Here is a 17,916-nt window from a genome sequence, read left to right as displayed (position 1 = left end):
CCACGATGCGCGCCATCGACGAGTCCCTCCCCTTCCAGGTCGAGAGCGAAGCATCGGATGTAGCTCTGGCGGCTACCCTCAACCAAGCAGGCAGACCCGTGGCCCTCTTCTCCCGAACCCTCCACGCTTCAGAAATCCGCCACTCCTCAGTGGAAAAGGAGGCACAAGCAATAGTGGAAGCTGTGCGACACTGGAGGCATTACCTGGCCGATAGGAGATTCACTCTCCTCACTGACCAACGGTCGGTTGCCTTCATGTTCGATAATGCACAGCGGGGCAAGATCAAGAACGACAAGATCTTGGGTTGGAGGATCGAACTCTCCACCTTCAATTATGAGATCTTGTATCGTCCTGGAAAGCTGAACGAGCCATCCGATGCCCTATCTCGCGGCACATGTGCCAATGTACAAGTGGACCGTCTACAAGCCCTCCACGAGGACCTCTGCCACCCGGGGTTCACTCGTTTCTACCACTTCCTTAAGGCCCACAACCTCCCTTACTCCGTCGAGGACGTCCGAACAGTCACCAGAAACTGCCAGATCTGCGCTGAGTGCAAACCGCACTTTTTCAGGCCAGATAGAGCGCACCTGGTTAAGGCCTCTCGACCCTTTGAACGCCTCAGCTTGGATTTCAAAGGCCCCCTCCCCTCCACCGATCGCAAGGCGTACTTCCTGAACGTCGTTGACGAATACTCCCGTTTCCCTTTCGCCATCCCCTGCCCCGACATGACAGCGTCCACGGTCATTAAAGCCCTCGGTACCATTTTTACACTGTTCGGTTTCCCCGACTATATCCATAGCGACAGGGGGTCCTCCTTTATGAGTGGCGAACTGCGTCAATTCCTGCTCAGCAGGGGCATAGCCTCGAGCAGGATGACCAGTTACAACCCCCGGGGGAACGGGCAGGTAGAAAGGGAGAATGGAACGGTCTGGAAGGCCATCCTGCTGGCCCTCCGGTCTAGGAGTCTCCCAATTTCCCGCTGGCAGGAAGTCCTCCCGGATGCCCTTCACTCTATCCGGTCCCTGCTGTGCACCACCATGAATCAAACGCCTCACGAGCGCCTCCTCCTCTTTCCTAGGAAGTCCTCCTCTGGAACGCCACTTCCGACCTGGCTAGCAGCTTCGGGACCCATTCTGCTCCGGAAACATGTGCGGGCGCACAAGTCAGATCCGTTGGTGGAACGGGTGCATCTCCTTCACGCCAACCCGCAATACGCCTATGTGGAGTACCCCGATGGCTGACAGGACACGGTCTCCCTGCGAGATCTGGCGCCCGCCGGAGCTACCCACACCCCTCCAACGCCAATCACCACCTCCTCACTCCCGCCGGTTCATCCCGCAGCCACCCCCTTCCCGGGGGGTTCGGTTCTCCTCCCAGACCCGCCCAGGAGTAAGGACACAGGGGACACCGCTACGCTTCCAGAGTCGACGGGACTCGAGCCAGCGCCATCACCACCACGCCCGAGACGATCGGAAAGGACGACCAGGGCGCCCATCCGGCTCATCGAAGGGTGCGCAGGGGCCTTCTTGGAGGTGAGTAGTGAGTTTAAAAGCTCTTACCTTTACAGGAGCAGCCCATTGGATTTCGGCGGCAGCGGTGCGCAGGGGCCTTCTTGGAGGTGAGTAGTGAGTTTAAAAACCTTACCTTTACAGGAGCAGCCCATTGGATTTCGGCGGGAACCGGAAGTTCGACCTCTGGCAAGTCCCCCCCCCCCCCAATAAATTCTGGTGGAGAGGAAACCCGAGACACTACACGTGTAGTGTCTCCCACCCACCCTCCTCCTCTAACCTAATAATAAGACCCATTGGTGTAAGGTAAGTGCCATATTATATTATATATTATTAGCATTGTGCAGGCCAAGGATTGGAGGTGGAGGAGCAGTCTCTGTCAGCGAGAGAACCTGAGAACATCTCAGAAGGTAAGCAAGTGATTTTTACTTTTATACCTTTTTTTCAAATTGTGTGTGTCGGGGGGGACAGAAAAGCTGTGACCTGAGTGGCTGGTTGGGATTCTAACCTAAATTTTTTTGACTATTTGGGAACTAATTAAACATAATAACTTAATTATAATTTAGAGGATATCTAAGCCAGAGATCGGAGGATATTATAGTTAGCTATCGCATTTCTATTAGAAATCTAGTGCTAGGTAACAGGTAGTTGACAGTAACTTTGTAATTTAAAAAAAAGTATTTATTAAAAAAAAAAGACAAATTTTAATTTTAATTAATTGACGCAATGTCAGTTAGAGGGGTGCTGTGCTCTGACTGTGAGATGTGGCAGGTCCGGGAGGCTTCCAGCGTCCTGGATGGCTTCATCTGCAGAAAGTGCACCCAACTGCAGCTCCTCACAGACCGCATGGTTCGGTTGGAGCAGCAATTGGATGCACTTAGGAGCATGCAGGTGGCGGAAAGCGTCATAGATCGCAGTTATGTAAGTGTGGTCACACCCAAGGTGCAGGCAGAGAAATGGGTGACCACCAGAAAGGGCAGGCAGTCAGTGCAGGAATCCCCTGTGGTTGTCCCCCTCTCGAACAGATATACCCCTTTGGATACTGTCGGGGGGGATAGCCTATCAGGGGAAAACAGCAGCAGCCAGAGCAGTGGCACCACGGCTGGCTCTGATGTTCAGAAGGGAGGGTCAAAGCGCAGAAGAGTAATAGTTATAGGGGACTCTATAGTCAGGGGAACAGATAGGCGCTTCTGTGGACGTGAAAGAGACTCCAGGATGGTATGTTGCCTCCCTGGTGCCAGGGTCCAGGATGTCTCCGAACGGGTAGAGGGAATCCTGAAGGGGGAGGGCAAACAGGTAGAGGTCGTTGTACATATTGGTACTAACGACATAGGCAGGAAGAGGCATGAGGTCCTGCAGCAGGAGTTCAGGGAGCTAGGCAGAAAGTTAAAAGACAGGACCTCGAGGGTTGTAATCTCGGGATTACTCCCTGTGCCACGTGCCAGTGAGGCTAGAAATAGGAAGATAGAGCAGACAAACACGTGGCTAAACAGCTGGTGTAGGAGGGAGGGTTTCGGTTATCTGGACCACTGGGAGCTCTTCCGGGGCAGGTGTGACCTGTATAAGATGGACGGGTTGCATCTAAACCGGAGAGGCATAAATATCCTGGCCGCGAGATTTGCTAGTGTCACACGGGAGGGTTTAAACTAGTATGGCAGGGGGGTGGGCACGGGAGCAATAGGTCAGAAGGTGAGAGCGTTGAGGGAGAACTAGGGAATATGGACAGTGTGGCTCTGAGGCAGAGCAGACGGGGAGAAGTTGCTGAACACAGCGGGTCTGGTGGCCTGAAGTGCATATGTTTTAATGCAAGGAGCATTACGGGTAAGGCAGATGAACTTAGAGCTTGGATTACTACTTGGAACTATGATGTTGTTGCCATTACAGAGACCTGGTTGAGGGAAGGGCAGGATTGGCAGCTAAACGTTCCAGGTTTTAGATGTTTCAGGCGGGATAGAGGGGGATGTAAAAGGGGAGGCGGAGTTGCGCTACTTGTTCAGGAGAGTATCACCGCTATACAGCGAGAGGACACCTCAGAGGGCAATGAGGCTATATGGGTAGAGATCAGGAATAAGAAGGGTGCAGTCACAATGTTGGGGGTATACTACAGGCCTCCCAACAGCCAGCGGGAGATAGAGGAGCAGATAGGTAGACAGATTTTGGAAAAGAGTAAAAACAACAGGGTTGTGGTGATGGGAGACTTCAACTTCCCCAATATTGACTGGGACTCACTTAGTGCCAGGGGCTTAGACGGGGCAGAGTTTGTAAGGAGCATCCAGGAGGGCTTCTTAAAACAATATGTAAACAGTCCAACTAGGGAAGAGGCGGTACTGGACCTGGTATTGGGGAATGAGCCCGGCCAGGTGGTAGATGTTTCAGTAGGGGAGCATTTCGGTAACAGTGACCACAATTCAGTAAGTTTTAAAGTACTGGTGGACAAGGATAAGAGTGGTCCGAGGATGAATGTGCTAAATTGGGGGAAGGCTAATTATAACAATATTAGGCGGGAACTGAAGAGCATAGATTGGGGGCGGATGTTTGAGGGCAAATCAACATCTGACATGTGGGAGGCTTTCAAGTGTCAGTTGATAGGAATACAGGACAGGCATGTTCCTGTGAGGAAGAAAGACAAATACGGCAATTTTCGGGAACCTTGGATGACAAATGATATTGTAGGCCTCGTCAAAAAGAAAAAGGAGGCATTTGTCAGGGCTAAAAGGCTGGGAACAGACGAAGCCTGTGTGGCATATAAGGAAAGTAGGAAGGAACTTAAGCAGGGAGTCAGGAGGGCTAGAAGGGGTCATGAAAAGTCATTGGCAAATAGGGTTAAGGAAAATCCCAAGGCTTTTTACACTTACATAAAAAGCAAGAGGGTAGCCAGGGAAAGGGTTGGCCCACTGAAGGATAGGCAAGGGAATCTATGTGTGGAGCCAGAGGAAATGGGCGAGGTACTAAATGAATACTTTGCATCAGTATTCACCAAAGAGAAGGAATTGGTAGATGTTGAGTCTGGAGAAGGGGGTGTAGATAGCCTGGGTCACATTGTGATCCAAAAAGACGAGGTGTTGGGTGTCTTAAAAAATATTAAGGTAGATAAGTCCCCAGGGCCAGATGGGATCTACCCCAGAATACTGAAGGAGGCTGGAGAGGAAATTGCTGAGGCCTTGACAGAAATCTTTGGATCCTCGCTGTCTTCAGGGGATGTCCCGGAGGACTGGAGAATAGCCAATGTTGTTCCTCTGTTTAAGAAGGGTGGCAGGGATAATCCCGGGAACTACAGGCCGGTGAGCCTTACTTCAGTGGTAGGGAAATTACTGGAGAGAATTCTTCGAGACAGGATCTACTCCCATTTGGAAGCAAATGGACGTATTAGTGAGAGGCAGCACGGTTTTGTGAAGGGGAGGTCGTGTCTCACTAACTTGATAGAGTTTTTCGAGGAGGTCACTAAGATGATTGATGCAGGTAGGGCAGTAGATGTTGTCTATATGGACTTCAGTAAGGCCTTTGACAAGGTCCCTCATGGTAGACTAGTACAAAAGGTGAAGTCACACGGGATCAGGGGTGAACTGGCAAGGTGGATACAGAACTGGCTAGGCCATAGAAGGCAGAGGGTAGCAATGGAGGGATGCTTTTCTAATTGGAGGGCTGTGACCAGTGGTGTTCCACAGGGATCAGTGCTGGGACCTTTGCTCTTTGTAGTATATATAAATGATTTGGAGGAAAATGTAACTGGTCTGATTAGTAAGTTTGCAGACGACACAAAGGTTGGTGGAATTGCGGATAGCGATGAGGACTGTCTGAGGATACAGCAGGATTTAGATTGTCTGGAGACTTGGGCGGAGAGATGGCAGATGGAGTTTAACCTGGACAAATGTGAGGTAATGCATTTTGGAAGGGCTAATGCAGGTAGGGAATATACAGTGAATGGTAGAACCCTCAAGAGTATTGAAAGTCAAAGAGATCTAGGAGTACAGGTCCACAGATCACTGAAAGGGGCTACACAGGTGGAGAAGGTAGTCAAGAAGGCATACGGCATGCTTGCCTTCATTGGCCGGGGCATTGAGTATAAGAATTGGCAAGTCATGTTGCAGCTGTATAGAACCTTAGTTAGGCCACACTTGGAGTATAGTGTTCAATTCTGGTCGCCACACTACCAGAAGGATGTGGAGGCTTTAGAGAGGGTGCAGAAGAGATTTACCAGAATGTTGCCTGGTATGGAGGGCATAAGCTATGAGGAGCGATTGAATAAACTCGGTTTGTTCTCACTGGAACGAAGGAGGTTGAGGGGCGACCTGATAGAGGTATACAAAATTATGAGGGGCATAGACAGAGTGGATAGTCAGAGGCTTTTCCCCAGGGTAGAGGGGTCAATTACTAGGGGGCATAGGTTTAAGGTGAGAGGGGCAAAGTTTAGAGTAGATGTACGAGGCAAGTTTTTTACGCAGAGGGTAGTGGGTGCCTGGAACTCACTACCGGAGGAGGTAGTGGAGGCAGGGACGATAGGGACATTTAAGGGGCATCTTGACAAATATATGAATAGGATGGGAATAGAAGGATACGGACCCAGGAAGTGTAGAAGATTGTAGTTTAGTCGGGCAGTATGGTCGGCACGGGCTTGGAGGGCCGAAGGGCCTGTTCCTGTGCTGTACATTTCTTTGTTCTTTGTTCTTTGTTTGAATCACTTTAACTCTCAACGTTTTCAGTTATTGTGTCTTGTTATAGTTATGGCAACATGCCGACCCTGTTTGGCCCGTTGGCCCAGTTTTCAGTTATTGTGTCTTGTTATAGTTATGGCATCATGCCGACCCTGTTTGGCCCGTTGGCCCAGTTGAAGCGATAATTTTGTGTTTTGTTCAAAGTTACGGCACAGTACCGACTCTGTAAACCCCTACCACCATGCGAACCACCATCCCGCCGGGTTTTTTTTCAACAAGGGGTGAATGTGGTGGTATGTATTAGGGGTAATACGGTACACCACGTGTCGACAGGCTATTGGTGGAGGGATGCCAGGTCCTGATAGGATCTGCCACCTACTGGACTCCACCCAGAAATGCCGGTATAAGAACCCAGTTTCTCCCTCCATTTCCCTCAGCAGCTGCATTCTGTGACCACGCTGCTGCGGATAAAGTTCTGCTTAATAAAGCCTTCAATTGACATTACCTCAACCTGCCTCGCGATATATTGACGGTGCTACAGTTCCCATGACCACAGAGCAGTCAGTGTGTTCCAGCATAAGCAAAAAGATAATAATCAGTACTTTGTGATGTTGATGGAGGGAGGAATGTGGAGCAACAAGCTGCATTTTTATTATTGCAATGTGATCTTTAATGTTGACCTCGTTGCAGCTCAGACAGATCATTCCATACATGAAGAGAAAATACATAATAGGGCAACCATAAAATACATAAAATAAACCAATCCAATCAAAGCTGCTATCCTTTAGATGAAATGGGCTGGCGTGAATCCCGCCCCTGCTGTGTCCCGAAGTCTCCGCCACCAGAGATTCGGCAGGGGCGGGAATCACGCCGTGCCGGTCGGCGGGGGCGGGAATCGTGCCGCGCCGGTCGGCGGGCCCACCCCCGCCAATTCTCCGGCATGCGATGGGCCGAAGCCCCGCTGCTGGAATGCCTGTCCCGCCAGCGTGGATGTAACCACTTTTGAACGGCGGGGCAAGGCGGCGTGGGCAGGCTCCGGGGTCCTGGGGGCGGCGTGGGGCGATCTGGCCCCGGGTGGTGCCCCCACGGTGGCCTGGCCCGCGATCGGGGCCCACTGATCCGCGGGTGTGCCTGTGCCGTGGGGGCACTCTTTTTCTTCCGCCTTCGCCATGGTCTTCACTATGGCAGAGGCAGAAGAGACCCCCTCCCCTGCGCATGCGTCGCCCGGCGAAGACCTTTCGGCCCCGGCTGGCGTGGCGCCAAAGGCCTTTCCCGCCAGCCGGTGGAGCGCAAACCACTCTGGCGCGGGCCTAGCCCCTCAAGGTGAGGGTTTGGCCCCTAAAGGTGCAGAGACCTCCGCACCTTTGGGGCCCCCGCCCCGCAGGTTAGGGGAGAATCCCGCCCCTTATCTGCGTCTGGCTGCACACCGAACTGCGAAATATGGTCACTTAGGAACTTTATTTCTGCTTGACCGAACGAGCACTTGGCTCTGTTGAGTCGGAGGCCATGCTCGTGGATCCTATGGAACACTCGCTTGAGGTGATCGATGTGTTCCTGAGGAGTTGTGGACCAGACAATGATGTCATCGACGTACACTCGCACCCCCTTGATGCCCTCCATCATTTGCTCCATTATTCGGTGGAACACCTCCGAGGCGGAGACGATGCCAAAGGGCATCCGGTTGTAACAGTAACGACCAAATGGGGGGTTAAAAGTGCAGAGCTTTCGACTGGATGCGTCTAGCTGTATCTGCCAAAACCCCTTGGAGGCATCCAGCTTCGTAAATAACTGGACGTGAGCCATTTTGCCAGTGAGCTCTTCTCGCTTAGGGATGGGGTAGTGTTCCCTCATGATGTTACGATTCAAATCTTTGGGGCCGATACAAATGCGAAGTTCCCCTGAAGGTTTTTTGACACAAGCCATGGAGCTAACCCAGTCCGTGGGTTCCATGACCTTAGAAATGACGCCCTGGTCCTGGAGGTCTTGCAGCTGCTGCTTGAGGTGGTCATTAAGGGGTGCCGGCACCCGACGCGGTGCATGAACCACGGGTGTGGCATTCGGCTTCAGCAGTATCTTGTATGTGTGGGGGAGTGTGCCCATACCCTCAAAGTCGCTGTGGTATCGTGCTATGATGTCATCTAATTGGGTTTGAAAGTTGGCATCTGGCGAGGCTGATGCCTCAGCGGGAGACATGGAGTGAACTAGCTGCACAAGATTCAGGATTTTGCAGGCCTCAGCACCAAGCAAGGAAGCTTTGTTGGACGCTACTATTTCGAAAAGCAGGGTGGCTCTTGAGGAACGATGAGAAACCACAAGCTGGCATGAGCCACTGGCAGCAATGGCATTGCCATTGTAGTCGATAAGCTGGCAGGCCGATGGAAGAATGCTCGGCTTGACGTGGATGGTATCCAGGTCAGACTTTGAAATGTGGTTCGCTGAAGCGCCGGTGTCCAGCCTGAAGCGTATGCGAGATTCGTTGACCATAAGGGTGGCACACCACTCGTCGTCCGGATCAATGCTCAGCACTGGGAGTGGATTAGCCTATTTTTTGGAAAGCATCGTAAGCTTGGTGATGATGCCTACCCGGAATGGGGATGTGAGATCCTCGGTGTCGGGATCTGGAACCATGTCGGAGTTGGAGTCTGCAATGGGTTGCTGCACTGACCGGATGTTCCTGCGCTGCGGCTGGGATCGCTGTATGGTGGGCAGTCGAGCAGATCAGCACAGGGCTGCGTAGTGGCCAAGCTTGCCACACTGGAGACAGCGCCGATATGTTGCGGGACATTGCTGCTTTAAGTGGACGGAGCCACAGTTGTTGCACATCATGACGCCGACGTCAGGATGTTCCGTGCGCCACCGTGCATGCGCGGTGCGGTCGAAAAATGTGCACATATGCGCAGTTCGATCCTCGGCCTCGCCGTCCCCTCGGTCGTTGTGCGCATGCGCAGGAGCCCAGGAAAAGCGTGCAAAATGGCTGCCCTCATCCAGACTCAGGCCCTGGAGCTGTTTTACGGCCTGCACCCACTCTGTGCCGTCTCTGCCTTGCCGCGCCGTCTCTGCCGCCTTGATATGGGTTTATCAGTCATTAGCATGCTCATGTGGGACGCAGGTTTCGATGGCGATGGTGAGGGTGAGCTGCTTACCTTTGAGGAGTTGCTGCGAAGGGGATCGGAGTGGACCCTGAAAACGATCTGGTCGCGGATCATGGAGTTGGAAGTGAGGCCGTAGTTGCAGGATTGCGCGAGGATACAGAGATGGGTTAAGAAGGACTGAAAAGGTTCACCCTTACCCTGAAGCCTCTGCTGGAACACAGAGCGTTCAAAGCTCTCGTTGACTTCGATGTCACAGTGGCTGTCGAACTTCAGCAGGACTGTTTTGAACTTTGTCTTGTCCTCACCTTCAGCAAAGGTGAGGGAGTTAAAAAATGTGAATAGCGTGGTCCCCAGCTGTAGAGAGGAAGAGGGCAATCTTTCTGCTATCCAATGCGGCCTCGAGGTCGATGGGGGGCGGGGGCGGATGCTGCCCATGTTACCGGATGGCTGATCGCTGGTCAAAGGCAGACTATCTCAAGGTGGGTCCGTCAAACTCAAACATAATTCACTGGTACCATGGGGTCTGCGAGGACTGCGTTTACTGTAGCTGAGAGAGAGACAGGCTTCCAACACTTGAAGAAATGCAACTCTATTTTATTAAACTCTTAACTATTAAACATGCTTGAACTGTGGATTGACACTATGCTGATTTGACTGGAGACCTGAAGCAAACCTGACCAGACTATCTTACTACCACATGGTGGATGTTCTCGTTGTTGCTCACAGGCTCTGACTGTCTCAGAGGCTGCATCCCAAGAGAGCGGGAAACTAGTGCCCCCTGGTTTTATAGTGGCTGTGTCCTGTCTGGTGATTGGCTGCTGTGTTCTGTATGTTCATTGGTCATCCTTTGTGTCACTCAGTGTCTGTCTGTGCACCATCATATACTTGTGTGCATATTATGACATTGCCTATTTACATATTTCACATTAACCCCTTCGCTGATTTCCTTGCCAGCGAAAAGTTTTCCAACTGTCTATTCTATTGTAAGAAAAAGCAAAATATTGCAGATATTGGAAATCTGAAATAAAAAAAGAGATTGCTGGAAAATTCCAGCAGCTCTGTGCAAAAAGAAACAGGGTTAATAGAAACGAGCATGATTTTCCCACCTCGTTGCCCGCGTCGCTAATCCTGTTGCATTGTGGGTGCATTGTGGGAAAGGCCCCAAACGGGCATTGCATAAGACGGCAAGCTGATCGTGAGTCATCCAACCATTTGTACAGCTACGGACACCCGAATACCCTAAATAAAAGCCTTGTCCTGTGATGCACGATCAATGACCACTAAAGCGAGGTTGTAGTCCAACTGAAGACTTTAATAAGCTAGATGTTTCCCCCAGCAGCTCAGGTACAGAATGAGGGCTGCTGGGGCAGCACCGGTTCTTGTGCCCCGCCTATCAGGGCGGAGCTATGATACACTCTAACCAATAGAAAGCATACAGTTTCCACCAATGATGCTTTAGCGTATCAGGTACCGTAATACATATAATACCACATTCACCTCCTGTTAAAAAAAAGAGTCCGGCGGGGGTGGTGGCCAGAAAGTACAAAACATAACAACATGTTGAAATTAGCTATGGAGGTACCGTAATACCTCCGTACAGTGTTTCGTAACTATTTACAAGTCTGGTAGCTATGTACATTTGATGGTTTATAGTTACAGATTACAGTTAAAATGAAGCAATCAGCCGATCGGGGGCCCTGGTCATCCTCTGTGATCATCGGGGCCTCGGTGGTGACTCTGGTGGAGGCTCGGGTGTCTGTGACTCCGGGAGCGTGGCTTCGATCTCCAATGCAGCTTCGTCAGCCCTAGACGGCGCTGGTGGGGAAAACGGCTGACCTGGAAAGAGAGCGCCTGCGGGGAACATCGGTGAGTGGGGGGGTCTAGAAGGGGGCGGCGGAAGGACCGATCCTCCTGTAAGGTGCTGCGGCGGAGGGGAGGGTGGTACTGGTGGTTGGAATGTGCGTGGAGTTCCGGCGGGCGCCAGGTCCCGTAGGGAGACCATATCTTGTCGGCCGTAGGGGTACGCCACGTGTTTTCGGAGCAGGATGGGTCCGGGTGCTGCCAGCCAGGTCGGGAGCGAGGTCCCAGAGGAGGACTTCCTAGGGAAGACAAGGAGACGTGCGTGAGGTGTCTGATTGGTGGTCGTACAGAGTAGTGACCGAATGGAGTGGAGGGCATCCGGGAGGACTTCTTGCCAGCGGGAGAGTGGGACGTTCCTGGACTGCAGGGCCAGTAGGACGGTCTTCCAGACCGTTCCGTTCTCCCTCTCTACCTGTCCGATACCCCGGGGGCTGTAACTGGTCATCCTGCTCGAGGCGATGCCCTTGCTGAGCAAGAATTGACGCAGTTCGTCGCTCATAAAGGAGGACCCCCTATCACTGTGTATATAAGCGGGGAAACCCGAACAGTGCAAAGATGCTATGGAGGGCCTTGAAGACAGTGGTGGCGGTCATGTCGGGGCAGGGCATGGCGAATGGGAACCGGGAGTACTCGTCAATCATGTTCAAGAAGTACGTGTTGCGGTTGGTGGAGGGGAGGGGGCCTTTGAAGTCCATGCTGAGGCGTTCAAAGGGACGGGAAGCCTTTATCAGGTGCGCTCTCTCTGGCCGGATAGAAGTGCGGTTTGGACTCCGCACAGATTTGGCAGCCCCTGGTGGCAGTCCTGACCTCCTCGATGGAGTAGGGCAGGTTGCGGGTCTTGACGAAATGGAAAAAGCGAGTGACCTCTGGGTGGCAGAGGTCCTCGTGGAGAGCTCGGAGGCGGTCCACTTGTGCGGTGGCACATGTGCCGCGGGACAGGGTGTCAGGAGGCTTGTTTAGCTTCCTGGGACGATACAAGATTTCGTAGTTGTAGGTGGAGAGTTCGATCCTCCACCACAAGATCTTGTCGTTTTTATCTTGCCCCGCTGTGCATTACCGAACATGAAAGCAACCGACCGTTGGTCAGTGAGGAGAGTGAATCTCATGATAGCCAGGTAATGCCTCCGATGTCGCACAGCTTCAACGATAGCCTGGGTCTCCTTTTCGACTGAGGAGTGGCGGATTTTGGAAGCATGGAGGGCACGGGAGAAGAAGGCCACGGGTCTGCCCGCTTGGTTGAGGGTGGCTGCCAGAGCTACGTCGGACGCATCGCTCTCGACCTGGAAGGGGAGGGACACGTCGATGGGGAAAAGCTGTGGATTGGATCAGGGGACGGGCCTGATGTGTTGGGTGTTCTGGATCACATACAGGTCACCAACACTTGAAATAGTGCAACACTATTTTATTGAATCATTAACTGTTTAAACTTACTTAGACTGTGGGTTAATACGATACTAGCTTTAACTAAAGACCTTTGCCTTGTCCTAACCAGTCGATGCACTCAGCACATGGTGAATGTCTGTGTTGCAGGCTGTGAGCTCTATCCTCCTAGCTAGCTGCAACTCGAATGAGCGGGAACTCTGATGCCCCCTGTCTTTATAGTGCGTGTGCTCTCACTGGTGATTGGCTGCGGTGTTGTGTGTGTTGATTGGTCCCACTGTGTGTCCATCAGTGTGTGTGTATCTGCACCATGATATACTGGTGTATATTGTGACATCCCCACTTTTATAAAAAATGTACCTGCGCGGCAATAAATAGTGTATGGTGAATGTCCCTGACTATGTGTGTGCGGAATATTTACAGAACTATGTACATAAAAACTAAGCTATTTACATGGGAAGGTGCCTGGTGCAGAAAAACAGTGTGTCACAAGAAAAACGAGATGAGCACTATATACAAACCACTTGAACGACTAAATGGAAGAACAAAACAAATCAGAAAGTCCATCAGTCCACAAAGGTCACAAATTAAGACTCTGAGGTGGGCGACGAATTCTGGTTGACCGCCTCAAGGGTGGGTCAGGAGCCGCCGGCTGAGGAGCGGGCTGGACTGAGTCAGAGTGAGGAGGATGCAGAGTGACCGGAATCTCTGCATAGTCCAGGTCAGGGACAACAGGAGGGCGTGGCACTGGCGGAGGATCACGTAGCGAGTGCGGAACGAGACGAAGGGCACGTCGATTGCGGCGCAGAATGGAGCCATCTGGTAGACGAACCAGGAACGAGCGCGGAGCAACCTGCCGAGGAACCACAGCGGTTGCAGACCAGCCACCATCTGGAAGATGGATGCGGACGTTGTCATCTGGAGCAAGAGCAGGGAGATCAGCTGCACGGGTGTCATGAGCTGCCTTGTGCTGTGCATGAGACAGTTGCATTCGTTGAAGGACCGGAACGTGGTCGAGGTCTGGGGCATGAATGGACGGCACCGCCATTCTCAGGTTGCGACCCATGAGCAGCTGGGCTGGCGACAGGCCAGTGGACAGTGGGGCCGAGCAATAGGCCAGCAGGGCGAGGTAGAAATTGGACCCAGCATCGGCAGCCTTGCAGAGGAGCCGTTTGACTATGTGGACGCCCTTCTCCGCTTTGCAATTGGATTTGGGGTACAGGGGACTGGATGTCACATGCACAAAGTTGTACCTCTTGGCAAAGTTGGACCATTCCTGGCTTGTGAAGCAGGGGCCATTGTCCGACATCACAGTGAGTGGGATGCCATGTCGAGCAAAGGTGTCCTTACAGGCACGTATGACTGCAAACGATGTGATGTCGTGTAAACGTACCACCTCCGGGTAGTTTGAAAAATAGTCTACAATCAGGACATAGTCCCTGCCCAGCACGTGGAACAGGTCGATGCCGACCTTGGACCAAGGGGATGTGACCAACTCATGGGGCTGTAGGGTCTCAGGCGGTTGGGCCGGCTGGAACCGCTGACAAGTGGGGCAGTTGAGCACTGTGTTGGCGATGTCGACATTGATGCCAGGCCAGTACACAGCCTCTCGGGCCCATCGGCGGCACTTCTCCACGCCAAGATGACCCTCGTGTAGCTGTTCCAAGACGAGGTGGCGCATGCTGTGCGGGATGACAATGCGGTCCAGTTTCAGGAGAACACCATCGACTACCGCCAGATCATCTCTGATGTTGTAGAACTGCGGGCATTGGTCCTTGAGCCACCCGTCCGTTAGGTGGCGCATGACACGCTGTAGCAGAGGGTCAGCCGCAGTCTCGCGGTGAATTTGGACGAGGCGTTCATCCGTGGCAGGTAGATTGGAGGCCACAAAGGCCACATGGGCGTCAACCTGGCAGACGAATCTCGCTGGGTCACACGGGGTGTTGACTGCTCTGGACAGAGCGTCGGCGATGATTAGGTCTTTGCCTGGGGTGTATACCAGCTGGAAGTCGTATCGCCGAAGCTTGAGCAGAATACGTTGGAGGTGAGGCGTCATGTCGTTCAAGTCTTTCTGTATTATATTGACCAGCGGGCGATCGTCGGTCTCGACAGTGAATTGGGGAGGGCCATACACATAATCATGAAACTTGACGACACAGGTCAAAAGGCCCAAGCACTCCTTTTCTATCTGCACGTAGCGCTGTTCCGTGGGGGTCATCGCGCGTGATGCATATGCAACGGGGGCCCAAGATGAGGCCTCATCGCATTGCAGGAGCACTGCCCCAATGCCAGATTTTGTCTCTTTCACTGGATCAAAAGAAGCTAAGACCTATATGGTGAGTTTGGTTTTGAGTTCTCTCCATTTGCGCTCGTGGGCAGGAAGCCATTGGAAGTCTGTCGTCTTCCTGACCAGGTTCCTGAGAGCCGTGGTATGAGATGCAAGGTTAGGGATGAACTTCCCTAGGAAGTTGACCATGCCCAGAAATCGGAGGACCGCCTTCTTGTCCTCTGGCGTTTTCATGGCTGTGAGATGTGGCCCCCGAGGAACTTGAGTTCCGTCTGACCAAAAGAGCATTTGGTCCTATTGAGGCGGAGGCCCTGCTCACGTATACGTTTGAATACGCGCTGGAGGCGACTGACATGCTCCTGCGGGGTGGTGGACCAAATGATTATGTCGTTGACATAAACGCGAACACCTTCAATGCCTTCCATCATTTGTTCCATGATCCTGTGAAATACTTCTGAAGCAGATATGATCCCAAACAGCATCCTGTTGTAACAATATCTGCCAAGGCTGTGAGCTCTGTGCTCCTAGCTAGCTGCAACTCGAATGAGCGGGAACTCTGATGCCCCCTGTCTTTATAGTGCGTGTGCTCTCACTGGTGACTGGCTGCGGTGTTGTGTGTGTTGATTGGTCCCACTGTGTGTCCATCAGTGTGTGTCTGCACCATGATATACTGGTGTATATTATGACAGGGCCTTGTCCGCATAGTTGGCGACCCTCTGGGCGTAGTAGCTAAAAAACCCTAGGCAGCGTTTCAGGGCCTTGGAGCAGTGAGGGAGGGGGAACTCCATAAGGGGGTGCATGCCTTCAGGGTCGGGGCCTATAACCCCATTTCGCACTATGTAGCCGAGGATGGCTAGGCGGTCGGTGCTAAACACGCATTTATCCTTCTTGTATGTTAGGTTAAGGATTTTAGTGGTCTGGAGAAATTTTCGTAGGTTGGTGTCGTGGTCCTGCTGGTCGTGGCCGCAGATGGTGACATTATCGAGATACAGGAATGTTGCCCGTAAACCGTACCGGTCAACCATTCGGTCCATCTTGTGCTGGAAGACCGAGACCCCGTTGGTGACACCTTAAGAATTGATAGAGCCGCCCGTCTGCCTCGAAGCCAGTATATTTGCGGTCACTGGTGCGGATGGGGAGCTGGTGGTAGGCGGACTTGAGATCCACCGTGGAGAAGACCTTATAATGCGCGATCCTGTTTACCAAGTCGGATATGGGGGGGAGAGGGTACGTGTCCAGCTGCGTAAACCTGTTGATGGTCTGACTGTAGTCGATGACCATCCTATGCTTCTCCCCGGTCTTTACCACCACTACTTGAGCTCTCCAGGGGCTGTTACTGGCTTCAATGACCCCTTCCCTCAGTAGCCTTTGGACCTCTGACCTAATAAAGATCCGGTCCTGTGCACTGTAGCGTCTGTGGCGACGGGTTTGCAATCCGGGATGAGTTTCGCAAACAGGGAAGGCGGGTCAACCTTAAGGGTCGCGAGGCTGCAGGCAGTAAGGGGGGTATAGGGCCGCCGAATTGGAAGGTCAGACTTTGAAGGTTACACTGGTAGTCTAAACCCAGGAGTGTAGCTGCGTAGAGGTGGGGAAGGACGTAGAGACGGAAATTTTTGAACTCCCTTCCCTGGACTGTAAGGTTTGCTACACAAAACCCCTTTATCTCCACTGAGTGGGAACCGGAGGCCAGTGAGATTTTTTGATTAACAGGGTGGATGAGGAGGGAACAGCGCCTTACCGTGTCAGGGTGTATGAAGCTCTCCGTGCTCCCAGAGCCGATTAGGCAGGATGTCTCATGCCCGTTGATGAAAACGGTCGTCGTAGCGGTTGAGAGTGTTCGAGGTCGAGACTGATCCAGAGTCACCGAGGCCAATCGCAGTAGTTGAGAGTTCTGTTCGGGCAGTGTGTGGTCGGCCGAGCTGGGGTCCTGGGGGTTCATTCAAGATGGCGTCTCCCATTGGTCGCACATGGTCGGGGGTGCACAAAATGGCGGTGCCCATCCCTCCAACGTGGCGTCCGCAGAACAAGATGGCGGTGCCCGGGGTCTGCACGTGGCCCTGTGCTAAGGTCAATATTTTCCCGCTTCTGTAGTAGAAAGATTCAACATGCTCATTCAGACAAAATAACAAGCTTTATTTTCAAAACGACTGCATGCAGTAATGGCTGAAACCTGAAGTCAGAGAGCAGTTAATGAAACTTGTTGATTCCTTCTCAAGTTCGCATTTTCACAGAGAATCAGCTCAATATTTATACATTATCATTATCAAGATTGCGTGACAACAGCTTAGTCATGAATTTGATCGGAAATAGAAACGGAAGCAATGTCATAAAACAGACCTTTTTCCTTTTTTGGTCGCATCACTCATACCATTATCTTGTCCTTGGAGGGAACAGTGAAAGGTCGGAGTAGAATTATTTCTTCCTGAACTTATCTTGTTTTATTCCTACGGCTCTGGGTTATGACGAGTTAGTTTTATCAGGAGTTGCCGAGGTCCGGTATTTTGGAATGGCTTGACCTTCTCTGATCTTTTCCAGACTTAAAGTTATGCAGAGTTGGCCTTATCAGTCTTACAGTCTGAAATGGTTAGGACAGCATTTCTTACAGGGGTCTGGTGAACTGTGAGCATTCTTTACATGGGCCTGGTGAGCTGGAATGAGTAGTTCAGCCTTTCTTACATTGTATCAAACATTTTGACCAGTCTTCCCATTGACCAGTTTTCCCATCATGCCATTACTTTATTCATACCATGTCACACCTGGGATATGGAGGTGGCGGTGACCGCTGGCCGCACGGGGCCCGTGGAGAAGTCCGCATTCGCCGCTGGAGACCGCGTCCACCGCTCATGCCTGACAAACCCCCACATAAAGGCCCTTTTTGCCGCATCCCTTGCAGGTGGATGCATGGGCCGGGCAGCGCTGGCTGAGGTGCTTGGCCTGCCCGCAAAAGTAGCAGCGGGGCCCCTCGGGGTTGCCAGGCTGCTTTACAGTGCAGGTGTGTGGGGGAATGGGGGAAGGCTCAGGGTCGGCCGCGGCGGGGTTCCACGCTGCACAGGAGGCTGCCGCACGGTCGGGAACGTAGGTGCGGGCGTTCCTGGAAGCCACGTCCATGGAGCCTGCAAGGGCCCGTGCCTTCCTGA

The 17,916-nt window shown here is 52.4% G+C and overlaps 1 protein-coding gene across 2 annotated transcripts in view; it reads left to right on the top strand.

Moving 5' to 3' along the window:
* The window catches only part of LOC140409286 (histone-lysine N-methyltransferase Smyd1-like), a 154,429-nt gene that overhangs the window by 25,744 nt on the left and 110,769 nt on the right, over positions 1–17,916 (top strand). The window lies entirely within an intron of this gene.

Source organism: Scyliorhinus torazame, chromosome 3, assembly GCF_047496885.1.
Source record: "Scyliorhinus torazame isolate Kashiwa2021f chromosome 3, sScyTor2.1, whole genome shotgun sequence".
NCBI lineage: Eukaryota > Metazoa > Chordata > Chondrichthyes > Carcharhiniformes > Scyliorhinidae > Scyliorhinus > Scyliorhinus torazame.
This window is presented reverse-complemented; position numbering and strand designations above follow the sequence as displayed.